This window comes from Neomonachus schauinslandi, chromosome 1 (assembly GCF_002201575.2).
Source record: "Neomonachus schauinslandi chromosome 1, ASM220157v2, whole genome shotgun sequence".
In the NCBI taxonomy this organism is placed as follows: Eukaryota; Metazoa; Chordata; class Mammalia; order Carnivora; family Phocidae; genus Neomonachus; species Neomonachus schauinslandi.
Genome location: NC_058403.1, coordinates 111,296,514 through 111,310,473, shown reverse-complemented (window position 1 = coordinate 111,310,473; position 13,960 = coordinate 111,296,514). Strand labels below are relative to the sequence as shown.

General features: G+C 41.9%; 1 pseudogene; it reads left to right on the top strand.

Annotated features, from left to right (window-relative positions):
• Positions 1-1,325: 1,325 nt before the first annotated feature.
• Positions 1,326-8,899, top strand: LOC110576755 (annotated as a pseudogene).
• Positions 8,900-13,960: the final 5,061 nt, after the last annotated feature.

Here is a 13,960-nt window from a genome sequence, read left to right as displayed (position 1 = left end):
TTAATTTCCCAGAACAAATACATATATGCATTTGTATATGTATGTTTGTGTATATGTATACATACACAAACACTGTGTGTGTGTTTGTGTGTGTGTATGTTATATATATGTTATATATATAATATATATATATGACTTGGACCTTGACTACACAAATAATTCTTTTTTTTTTTAAAGATTTTTTTTTTTATTTGAGAGAGAGAGTGAGAGAGAGAGAGAGCACAAGAGGGGGGAGCGGGAGAGGGAGAAGCAGATTCCCTGCCGAGCAGGGAGCCCGATGCGGGACTCGATCCAGGGACTCCAGGATCATGACCTGAGCCGAAGGCAGTCGCTTAACCAACTGAGCCACCCAGGTGCCCTACACAAATAATTCTTGCAATTTAGCAATAAGAAGACAACTGAATAGAAAATGAGCAAAAGATTTGAATAGATAAAAGAAGATATATACAATTGGCCAATAAGCACATAAAAAGATGCTCAAATCATTAATCATCAGGGAAATGCAAATTAAAACCACAAAAGTATACCACTTCATATCCATTTCAGTGGCCAAAATTGAAAAGACTCACAGTATGAGGTGTTGTCAAGCTTGTAGAGCTGCTAGGACTCTCACACATTGCTGATAGGAGTGTAATATGATACAGCTACCCGAGAAAATTATCTGACAATTTCTTACAAGGTGTCCATATGACCTAGCAATTCTATTTCTAGGTATTTAACCAAGAGAAATGAAAACATGTCCACACAAAGACTTGTACACAACTGTTCATAACAGTCTTTGGAAGGCAACCTCTCACATGGATCCCAGTGATCTCCACCTCCTAGAACTCATGCCTTTATGAACACCCTCCCCTTGAGTGTGAGCTGAAGCTAGTGACTTATCTCTCACAAAGAGATTATGGCAAAAGTGAGGGGATGCCACTTCTGAGATTAGGCTCAAAAAGACTGGTTTTCATATTTTTGCTCTCCCTTACTCTTTTCCTCACTCACTCTGATGAAGCCCTTGGGCACATTATGAGCTTCTCTTTGGAGAGACCCATATGACAAGAAATTGAGGGAGGCCCCTGACCAACAGCCAGAGAGGAACTGAGGCTCTCAGTCCAATAGCCCTCAAGAAATGGAATCCTGCCAAACACTGTGAAGAGGAGAATGAGCAGCCTGGCCAACACCTTGCTTACAGATTTGTGGGAGACCTGGAGGCAGAAGCACCCAGCTGACCTAGACCCAAACTCCTGACCCATAGAAACTGTGATATAATAATATTTCCTTTTTAAATCACTAAGTTTTCTTTTTCACAATGGGTTTGCTGCCAGAACACAGATGCGAAAACCACTGCTCAACCTAAACCAAAATGGGAAAGGAAAAGACTCACATCAACATCGTCATCATTGGACACGTAGATTCGGGCAAGTCTACCACTGCTGGTCATCTGATCTACCAATGTGGTGGGATTGACAAAAGAACTATAGAAAATTTTGAGAAGGAGGCTGCTGAGATGGGAAAGGGGTCCTTCAAGTATGCCTGGGTCTTGGATAAACAGAAAGCTGAGTGTGAGCATGGTATCACCATTGATATCTCCCTGTGGAAATTTGAGACCAGCAAGTATTATGTGACCATAATTGAAGCCTCAGGACACAGAGACTTTATCAAAAACAGGATTCCAGGCACATCTCAGGCTGATTGTGCTGTCCTGATTGTTGCTGTTGGTGTTGGTGAATTTGAAGCCGGTTATCTCCAAGAATGGGCAGACCCGTGAGCACACCCTTCTAGCTTACACACTGGGTGTAAAACAACAAATTGTTGGTGTTAATAAAATGGCTTCCACTGAGCCACCCTACAGCCAGAAGAGATACGAGGAAATCGTTACAGAAGTCAGCACCTACATTAAGAAAATTGGCTACAACCCCGACACAGTAGCATTTGTGCCAATTTCTGGTTGGAATGGTGACAACATGCTGGAGCCAAGTGCTAACATGCCTTTACTCAAGGGATGGAAAATCACCCGTAAAGATGGGAATGCCAGTGGAACCACACTGCTTGAAGCTCTGGGTTGCAATCTGCCACCAGCTCGTCCAACTGACAAGTCCTTACGTCTGCCTCTCTAGGACATCTACAAAATTGGTGGTATTGGTACTGTCCCTGTGGGTCAAGTGGAGACTTGTGTCCTTAAACCTGGCATTATGGTCACCTTTGCTCCAGTCAATGTTACAAGTGAAGTAAAGTCTGTTGAAATGCATCGTGAAGCTTTGAGTGAGGCTCTTCCTGGGGACAATGTGGGCTTCAATGTCAAGAACGTACTGTCAAAGTTGTTTGTCGTGGCAATGTGGCTGGTGACAGCAAAAATGACCCACCAGTGGAAGCAGCTGGCTTCACGGCTCAGGTGATTATCCTGAACCATCCAGGCCAAATCAGCACTGGATTGTCACACAGCTTACGTTGCTTGCAAGTTTGCTGAGCTGAAGGAGAAGATAGATCACCGTTCTGGAAAAAAGCTGGAAGCTGGTCCCAAGTTCTTGAAATCTGGTGATGCTGCCATTGTTGATATGGTTCCTGGCAAGCCTATGAGTGTTGAGAGCTTCTCTGACTCTCCTCCTCTGGGCCGTTTTGCTGTTCATGACATGGGACAGACGGTTGCTGTGGGTGCCATCAAAGCAGTGGACAAGACGGCAGCTGGAGCTGGCATGGTCACCAAGTCTGCCCAGAAAGCTCAGAAGGCTTTGAATGAATATTATCCCCAATACCTGCCCCTCCCAGTCTTAATCAGTGGTGGAAGCACGGCCTCAGAACTGTTTGTGTCAGTTGGCCATTTAAGTTTAAGAGTAAAAGACTCATTCATGATAACAATGGGTCATAAAATCTTCAGAAGGAAAGGAGACTATTTTGTGGACCATTTCGGTTTTTTTGTGTGTGTAGCAGTTTTAAGTTATTAGTTTTTAAAATCAGTACTTTTTAATGGAAACAACTTGACCAAAAATCTGTCACAGAATTTTGAGACCCATTAAAACAAAAGTTTAATGAGGAAAAAAAAAAATAGATCACTAAGTTTTGTGGTGATTTGTTATGAGTATATAACATATTCATAGAAGTCAAAAGCTGAAAACCACAAGACAATGATAAACATTGTGGTGTATTCATTCAATGGAATGCCACTTGGCAATAAAAAGAAACAAACGTCTGACACATGCAACAACGTGGATGAATCTAAAACCATTAAACTCACCAAAACAAACAAATTGCAAACAAAAGAGGGCATATAGTATATCGCATTTATATGAAAGTCTAGAAAAGACCAAGCATATTTAAAGTGACAGAGAGGAGTGCCTGTGTGGCTCAGTCGTTAAGCGTCTGTCTTCGGCTCAGGTCATGGTCCCAGGGTCCTGGGATCAAGCCCCACATGGGGCTCCCCGCTCAGTGGGGAGCCTGCTTCTCCCTCTCCCACTCCCCCTGCTTGTGTTCCCTCTCTCGCTGTGTCTCTCTGTCAAATAAATAAATAAAATCTTTTTAAAAAATAAAAAAATAAAAAAAATATAGTGACAGAGAGCAGATCAGTGGTTGCCCAGGGCCAGATGGTGGGAGTTGACTGCAGAGAAGCAAAAAGAAACTTCTGGGGTTATGGAAAAGTACTATATATGATTGCGCCAATATAGACAATATAGATGTAGACATTTGTGTAGACCTTTGTCATAATGTATGGATTAAATAGTTTAAAAAGATATATAAGCATATTTTGTCATATGCAAATTATGTTGCAATTAAGTTGATTTGCAAAGTTAAAAAAAAAGCCAAAGTAAATACAAGGTGTAAAACTATGGCAGCAACTTTTTTTTCAGCAGGCTCCACAGTCAGCATGGAGCCCGATGCAAAGCTTGAACTCATGACCCTGTGATCAAGACCTGAGCGAAGATCAAGAATCGGATGCTTAACTGACTGAGCCATCCAGCCGCTCCTATGGTAGCAAGCTTAAATATCTGTAGGAAATGAACCATTACCTAGCAAATATAAGTAGCCAAAATTAGTAGAGAAGAAATGGAAAACTGGAATATACAGCAACCACATATAATAGATTGAAAAGATGATTAAAGAACTACCAAAAGCTACTTAGAAATTATTTAACTTATTGATCCTCAATTTCTTAATCTGTAAAATGGAAATAAAGTAACACTTAGCTCACAGAATTTTTGTGAGAATTGAGCTAACGTGCTTAGTATAATACTTGGGGCCCAGGAGATGTTCAGTACTAGTTTCCCTGGTGTGCAGTGTTGTTTTAAGCCCTTTTGATGCTAGTTTTACTTCTCTTTCCAGATGAGCAACACAACATTACTTAATTCAGTCAACAAACATTGGGTTCCTTCTTTCAAGATTCTTCCCAAGGAGATTCTCAACTCCACAAGATGGAACAGAGTCTCTCTGTGTTTTTCTTTCCTGAACCTAATTGTGGAGAGAGAGGAGAAAAGATGACTAAAAGCAGGAAGAAGGAGGCTAAGCCCTCAGAAAGGAAAAAACTGCCTGGGGGGGAAGAAGACATCTTAAGAATATCATAAGCGTATCAACACACAACCTTCTGCAAGCCCTAAAGTAGGATGACAGCCAGTTCTGTGCTGAAGAATGCTGAGGTTTCGAAAGCTTGTCCAAAGTATTGCCAAGCTAGTTATCAGCACCTAAAGCTAAGGGGAAGATTGATGGAACCAGAGCTTTTCACCTGGATACCTTCGCCTCCCTTCCTGCCTCAGGGAAGGCTCTGGGCCCAGGGAGGAGACTGCGCCCCCTGGGAGGTTTAGGAGTGGTGTTCAGGGAGTGGAGCCTCCTGCCTGGTTGGAGGTCTGAAAGAATGCGGCAGATCATTTGTCCGCTGGCCTCCTCCCCTCTCCATACTTCATGACTGTTTCTCTTGGCCTCCTCCAAGATCTGGGAATGTTCTAGCTTTCAGACAGAGCTTCCTGTAGCTCTGACCCGGGTGATACTTAATGCCAGAGAGCGTTTCTGTGGATAGCAAGGAGGGGCCGGTGCCTGGCTGTTATCCCGGGGAGCAGGGGTGAACTCCAATACAGCCATTATCATATCCCCTCCACCTTCAAATACACCGTTCCCCACACTCACAGGAAGAAGAGTAGGTCAGGCTCAGGCTCCAAGGGACAATTGCCAAGAATCTGCCACTGCATCAGAGGAACTTTTCAGTAACTTCCAATGAATTCCCTCTGGATGAAAGTGCACATTTTAGGCAAGGTAACTGGCACTGAAATCAAATGGATCCATCAGGCTCTGCCACTCAGCAACTTTGTGGCCTCAGTTTTTTCATCTCTAAAATGGGGAAATTAGGGGCACCTGGGTGGCTCAGTCAATTAAGCCTCTGCCTTTGGCTCAGGTTGTGATCTCAGGGTCCTAGGATCGAGCCCCCCGTTGGGCTTCCTGCTCAACGAGGAGTCTGCTTCTCCCTCTCTCTCTCCCTTTGTGCTCTCTCTCTCAAATAAATAAGTAAAATCTTTTAAAAAAATAATAAAAATAAAATGAGGAAGATTATATCACCTCCTTTGAATGGTTGCTTTGAGAATGACATGGGATAGTTCATGTTGAGTGCACGATACTGTCCCTGGCTCATCACAGAGACTCAGTAAATATGAGTATTGTCTTGACCACTGTCATTTCACACATATCCCATAGGAGTGTGTGCAAGACAACTCACCCCATTCTGCTAACTTTCCCCATTACCCCTTACTAAAAGCTGCAGTGAAATTTAGAGGGATCTGGGAGAGTCTACAAAAGACATTTCAACTCAAATTTGGCCTAACAAGCATTTGTAGAGCACCAGCTATACTCCCTGTAGGGACTGGGAGTTAAAGGTGATTTCTGGGGTGCTCAGTCGTTAAGTGTCTGCCTTCAGCTCAGGTCATGATCCCAGGGTCCTGGGATCGAGCCCCGCATCGGGCTCCCTACTCCACGGGAAGCCTGCTTTTCCCTCTCCCACTCCCCCTGCTTGTGTTCCCTCTCTCGCTGTGTCTCTCTCTGTCAAATAAATAAATAAAATCTTTTTTAAAAAAAGGTGATTTCTGGTTACCTATTACCAAAACACAGTGTCTTAAAATAATGTATTATTGACTGTCATGGTTTCGTGGGTTGGGTCAACCTAGTTGGCTTGTTTTTATGTAATAATGGTAAGTGAATAACTGAGTCCTCTCCTGTCCGGGCTGGGTGGCCAACATGGTTTCTTCACACCCTCATCTGGTATCTCAGTGGCTCTCCCCATGGCACCTTTCTCTCATAGAGCAGTCTAGCTAGACTTCTTACAGGGTGCCTCAAGGTCCCAAGAAAAAGAAAGCAGAAGCTGTCAGAGATCTTACAACCTGAGCCTAGAAATGGTCCAGAGTCTCTTCTGCCACTTTCTGATGATGAAGCAACCACACAGCAGCCCAGATTTAAGGAAGAAGAGGAACAGACTCGACCTTTCAATGGGGAAGTAGCACATATATACACAAAGGGAAGGAATTAGTTGATGCTGAACATCTTTGGAGATAAGCTGCCAATGAACACAATACATGAGTTCCATGTGGATAAAAACACAAGATATTTACTTGTATGATTTTATTCTTTTCAGCTGATAGTTTTTCATCCGAGTGTGTGACAGGAATCATTCACCACATGCCTCAGGCTTCTGAGTTCCTACCACTGAAATTGGCTCCTCAGTGAAGGGCAAATTCAGTGAATGCATCAGATCATGACATTTTTTTGTTAGCTAAGATGGTTTTGTCTCTGTAGGACTCTTTGTACCCACAAATTTCATCCCCCAGGTGAACATGTCACTTTGCACTCATTGACTTGTCTTCTGAGTAAAAACCAAGGCTTTTGATCAGTCAGACCAACAGCCTGCTCTTAGTCTCATTTCTTGGCACTGCCTTATAACCTTCCATTTTCCCAGTAATCCCAGCTTCCAAAGAGGTCACTTACACAGGTAATTCTGCCAACTAGAATAAGTCATAGGCTTTAATAACTCCTTGTACTTCTTCAAAGCACTTATCTTAATTTTATCTTTATATTTGAAAGATTGTTAGACTCATTTCTCTCTTCTTCATTAGACCCTAAACTCTATAGAGTCAGGTGTCATTTATCTCCAGCATGTAGGTCTGTGCCCCTTACATACCAGGCGCTCAACAATATCCTTTGAGTGAATGAATCGTTCCTCGTTCCAGAACTATTTAGAGGTAAAAGAAGGCAAACCCATTTATATGGAGAGAAATTTTAAAAATTTATTTTCAAAAACATAGTGTTTGATTTGTAACTGGTAGACCTTGGAGATCTGGATATCCAACTTAAGAAAAGTGAAATGATTGGAACCTGTGACTCAAGCAGGTACAATGTAACCTTTCAGAACTCCTTCCACAGCAGTAGGTATGACCTGAAGCATGCAAGGCTCAACTAAAGGGACATTTCTAGGTTTGAATTCTCACTTACCATTCCAGACCTTCTTGCTGTGTTGTTCTCACATCTCACATTCCTTCCCAGCTGCCTCATCCCTGGCTACCCAACCCTGTCTGATGGATGTTACAGTTGTAGTCGTCCGTTTGGTTTAAAATCTCCCTGAAAATACAAATGCCTTTGGACAACATCTTTCAAAAGTCTGTCCTTGCCTCACCTCCACACCTACATATAACTCTGGAATCCTCTACTAAATTCCAATACCCTGATTCTCAACATATTCAGACGCAGCCTCACTTAGCCTTGGGGCTCCCCAAACTGGAAACACAGATGTGCAACTGGACTCCAGGAATCTTTTTATTCTTATTTTTTATTATGGAAAATTTTAAAGGTAAAGAAAACACCATAATGAACTGTTATACTCATCCCCCAGCTTTGATTATTATCAACTCATGACCAGTCTTTCCATCCACACCTCCACCCACTTCCCCTCTCTCCTGGTTGGATTTCAGGGTCTATCTCTAAAAGATAAGTGCTTAAAAAAAAAAAAACCCAACACACAACTAAAATACATTATCACACCTGAAAATACTCTGGGCACTCTTAATTGTCAGTAATTACTGATTTTCAGTCTGAAAGATACTAACACAAGAAAGCACCATAAAGTTAGCCCTTCTTTACTACTGCCCTCCCCAAATACTCCACAAATGAACACTCACATGCACTCTCTAAAGAGCAAAAAGATATGTATTTTTTTTTAAGATTTTATTTATTTATTTGTCAGAGAGAGCGTGTGCGCACACGAGCAGGGGGAGTGGCAGACAGAGGGAGAAGGAAAAGCAGGCTCCCCACAGAGCCCGAAGCAGGACTCAATCCCAGGACCCTAGGATCATGACCTGAGCTGAAGGCAGATGCTTAACTGACTGAGCCACCCAGACGTCCCAAAAGATAAGCATTTCTGAGGACATTGTTTATTGTCTCATGTAAGAAATGGCACTAACAGATAATTGGCTCTTTTTATCAGTGTTCTTCAGACAAAGACACTGGGAATACCTTGAGCAAGTTGGGTTTTTTTTTTACAGGTTGCTGTGAGGGGAACACACACACATGGAGGAACCTGGAGCATCTCTATCAGAAAGAAGCTAGTAAAGAATTTGAGCTTTAGTTGGGTAATTTGGGGGACGGTCTAAGGAAGCAGGGGCTTCCTCTGGATAGTCAGAAAGTGGAGACAGTTCTACGGTTGGACATCCCAACAGTATGGGACATCCCATTCCATCTTCTCTGGAAGGAGGACAGACTAGAGAGTCACCCAGTCAGGGAGCAAGGGGGATACTTAGTGGTTTTTTGTTACACAGTGACCTTATTTTTGTCTCAGTCATGGTCTGAGATTGACCTCATTTGATATAGATATCTGTAAGATTGTTTCTGTCCAATAGGAGAACAAAATGATGCCATGAGCATCAGACCACCTTGTAATAGTATTGACATCTAGCTGTGAAAGTCAAATCCATTCCGGATGTCGTGGGCAAATTTTTTCCTTATTATCCTGCCACTTTCTAGGGTATATGAATTTGTTGACTACTACTAACTTTAGTCCTGGTTCTATTTGAGTTTCTGAACCCACTTGTCTTTTTAGATCATTTTGATCACTCATTATTTATTAGTGTGTCTGTGTGTTTTATTATATTATATTCAAGTGTTGATAAACTTTCTTAAATCTTCCTCTAGAGAAGAAAAATGAATTCATGCATTCCCATTGAGAGTCAAGGGAACATAATTGTTTAAAAATAACTTCCAAACATTTTATGATTGTAAAATGATGATATATGAGACAGGAAAGATTAAAGAATACAGTGTAGCGTGACCTGTGTGAAAAACTAACATGGGATTCAAAGGCTTCTGTTCAAGTGTTGCATGTGTGGCTCTTGATTTAGTCACTATGTCACCAGACCTCCCTTATGTCATCTACAATATAACTGTTTGGGCTAGATGACTTTGCACTTGTATCAGTCTCTGATTCTACAGCATGAATTAGTCTTAGCTATATGTTTATACAGCTCCTTCCTTCCTTCTAACTCTCTATCCTGGAAAACTTCAAACGTGGATAAAAGTAGAAAGAATAGGAAGGCAAACCCCAAGTAGCCATCACCAATTTCCCTGCCACCAAATTCCCAGCCCCGGCCAATGCTATGGTTCTACACCCAGCCACGCCAGTGGCTATTTTGAGGCAAATCCCTAGACATCATCTCGTTTCATTTGCTTTTCTTTACTGGAAAGAAAAAAAAATTAAAGAAAAAGAACTGTTTTAAAATGTGGAGCCCCACAACATCACCTTTGCTCATACATAGAAATTTAAGGAGAAAGAGTCTTCGTTTAATAATATGACTGCAGATGAAGAGCAGTTTTATCAGAAGTAGTCTTAAGATACATGATGGTCAGTTGCATAGTAAAACCAAAGGAAAGTAAAGACATAATATTTTTCAGAGTATTCTTTGCATTTAAAAATAGCTTTCTGCAGCCATTTATCAGCTCTAATTGAAACAATCAGAGAAATGGGCCTGGGGATCAGAGAGAACTTGCGAGCCACGGGGGAAGGACGTTCAGTCCCAGCTGCAGTCAGCCACTGTCTGTTTTTCTGCTTGGTCCTCAGCTTCGGGTAAGCTGAATACCTGGGTCGGCAGTTGCATTTGTGGCTTCCCCAGTGTTGCAGGTATTCAATGAATGTGACAGTGCAGATTCCACATGGATTCATACTGCAGGTTGCCGGATAGCAAATAAAAATACAGGATGCCCAGTTAAATTCAAATTTTGCATAAACAACAAGTAATTTTTTAGTATGAGTATCTCCCAGAAACTGCCTGGGACATACTAAAAAATAAAAATAAAAAAGTAATTCAGGGGCGCCTGGGTGGCTCAGTCAGTTAAGTGTCTGACTTTGTCTTGGGTCATGCTCTCTGGGTCCTGGGATTGAGAGGCGCCTCGGGCTCCCCACTCAGTGGGGGTCTGCTTGTCCCTCTCCCGCTGCCGCTCCCCTTGCTTGTGCTCGCATGCATAAGCACGCTCTCTCTCTAATAAATAAATAAAACCTTAAAAAAATAAAATAAAAAATAGGGGCACCTGGGCAGCTCAGTTGGTTAAGTGTCTGCCTTCGGCTCAGGTCATGATCCCAGGGTCCTGGGATTGAGTCCTACGTGGGGCTCCCTGCTCAGCAGGGAGTCTGCTTCTCTCTCTTCCTCTGCCCCTCCCCCTGCTCATGCTCTCTTGCTCTCTCTTTCTCTGTCAAATAAATAAATAAAATCTTTAAAAATAAATAAATAAGAAAAGAAAAACTTAGTGGTTTAAAGCAATATTATATATTCTATCTCCTACTTTCTATAGGTCAGGAATTCAGGCAGAGCATAGGGGGATAGCTTCTGGTGTTTCTGCTTCGTGATGTCTGGGGCCTCAGCTGGAAGACAGGCGCAGAATCATCAAAAGCTTATTCAAACATGTGTCTGGCAGTACATGCTGGTTGTGAGCACGGCACATAGCTGTTAGCCAGAGGGTTCACAGGGAGGCTTCCTTACAACACAGTAGATGGGATCCCAGGGCAAGAGTCCCTAGAGAGACAACCAGGCACAGGTCATATTGCCTTTTATGACTTGGCCTCAGTGTCACCTCCACCCAGTTTCAAGGGGAAGAAACATAGATCTGACTTATCTTTCTCAGGTTATGAGAAGAGTATGGGGGATGGAATACATATTGGTATAGTCATCTTTAGAAAAAACTATCTGCCGCAGCATGTCCTTTCATTTAGATATCTTATAGCTGAATATTCACTTCTAAATATAGGTAAACCTTCCAGCTGTAACTTAGAATGGAGAGTCTCCTCATGTGCTCGTTTCATTCACGTTCTGTTGGACAGCTAAGACGTAAGTGTATATATTTACGATTGTAAGGGTAAAATGTCAAAATACTCATGATTGTGAAAGTTGTTTATTTTATATACAAAAGCAATTACTAATAACTACTAAACAGCGATGCCTGGGTGGCTCAGTCCGTTAAGTGTCTGCCTTCCGCTCAGGTCATGATCCCAGGGTTCTGGGATCGAGATCCGCATCAGGCTCCTTGCTCAGCAGGGAGCCTGCTTCTCCCTCTCCCACTCCCCCTGCTTGTGTTCCCGCTCTTGCTGTGTCTCTCTCTGTCAAATAAATAAATAAAATCTTTAAAAATTAAAAAAAAAAGAACTACTAAACAGATCAATAGGGAAATCAACTGACAGTTTATGCAATAATGCTAACTTGGTGGAACAGATTGGTGTGTTAACTTTCATGACATTAAATAAAATAACTTTTCAGAATTGCATTTCACTCGTAGTTATTTAAATTCCATTTAAGCTATACACCTTTCAAGGAAAAGTCCCATTTGGAAAGTCTTTACATATTAGGGGGATGTATTAAAAGCCTAAGAATAACTTTAACCACTTCAAAATGTGATGGGCAGGAGAAACTCCAAAGTCATACAATGACATCTATGATAAATCACCTTCGATCCAGACAGGGTAATGCTATGATTCCATATTTTGTAACTATATATATAATGAAATATTACTCAGCCTTAAAAAAGAAAAAGATCTTGTCATTTACAACAATGTGGATGAACCCGGAGGAGATTGTGCTTACGAAATAAGTCAGGCACAGAAAGAAAAAGCTGCATGAGCTCGCTTATACGTAGGATCTACATATTGAATACATAGAAGCAGTGGGTAGGATGGTGGTTACCAGGGGCTGGGCAAGTGGAGAAAATAGAGAGATTTTGCAGTTGGGTAGGAAGAATAGAGACCTAATGGACAATATAATGACTATAGTTAATAATACTGTACTGAGGGGCGCCTGGGTGGCTCAGTCGTTAAGCGTCTGCCCTCGGCTCAGGTCATGATCCCAGGGTCCTGGGATCGAGCCCCGCATCGGGCTCCCTGCTCTGCGGGAAGCCTGCTTCTCCCTCTCCCACTCCCCCTGCTTGTGTTCCCTCTCTTGCTGTGTCTCTCTCTGTCAAACAAATAAAATCTTTAAAAATAATAATAATAATAATAATACTGTACTGAATACTGGAAATTTTGCAAAGAGAGTATACTTCAGTGCTCTCATGACCAAAAAAAACCCAAAAAGGTAACTATGTGAGGAGAAGATATGTTCATTAGCTTGACTATAGTAATCATTTCACTATGTTGTATATAAAATCATCCTTTGCACCCCTTATAGATATACAATTTTTATTTTGAAAAAAGAAATGGCATGAAGAAAAAAAGTAAGTATTAGATAAAAGTGAAGTGTTACCGAATATCTTATTTCTCCACTAGCTTCAGTTAAAATGAGCAGCTATTTAGTGCCAAAAAACGTGCAGCATACTGGCTGTGGCAGCAGAAATCCAGGAGCCGACAGTGTTGAGTACTTACTGATCTAGCCAGACTTCTACCTTCATTCTACTAAAAGTTCAAATAATGCAGTTGTGATGATCATTAAGTTTGTTGGTCAAGTTTCACATTCATTCTTCTATCCCTCATGTTTATTTTATAAAGCTGATCTTTGGCTTTGGCCGCGATTTTGGATGAATATTGATTTTAACATTTGGTTCTTCAACAATTGGCCCAAGTAAGTATGGTGTCCACACCTACCAGGGGCCATGTAGCACGTGTAATCGACAGAACTGCAAGTTCTAATCCAAGGTTTCTATACAAGCTCTGTTTCCCTGCAAAGTGTTTTTGAAAAAGCACAGGTAAAGAAATTAACTTTCTGATGAGAAAGATCATAGAAACGAATGGATAATAAATAAGGATAAGATATGGGTTGAAGAGGGAGTGTTGGCATAAAAATACCATAAGCCTAAAAGGAAGATGGATGGAGAAACTGGGGCCTCCATTTCCACAAAGTGGGAGGAGAGATGACAAGATGCAAAGGAGTGGGGCCTAGGCGGAGAGGACAGTGCTCAAAGAATGTGGAAAAGAGTTGGAATAACAGCCGTGGAATGCGATAGGGAATGCATAAGTAAGGCAGGAAGACAGACCACTGAGTATAGGAGGGCCCTCCTAGTGGTCCTCAGCATGAATTTTAAGGGGCTCAGATTTTGAGAACTACTGCCTTAAAGCATGCAGAAAACAGCACAAGCCAGAATGATGAGAGCTCTCTTCCAACCCCAGAACCTGCTGAAAGCCCCAACTGGGGGTCTCGAGAACAGAAGTTTACTAGAGCAAATAGCAACTGTCTGAAATACCCCACAAAGGCCAAAGCCAGTGTGAAGTCAAAGGGAGGACACCTATTTGGCCCCAAATAAATATACTAATAAATGTGAGCAGCTTCAGTGTATGATCCTAAGACCCCTATGGATGTCCTAGGATAGGACCACCAGCATCACCTGGAAGCTTGTTAGAAAAGCAGCATCTCAAGCCACACCCCAGACCTTCTAAATCCGAATCTGCATTTTAGCAAGACAGCAGATAATTCACATACACATTAAAGCTAGAGAAGCCCTGGTCTATAACTCTGCTAAAAGCTTCGATATACACATGGGTAATCGC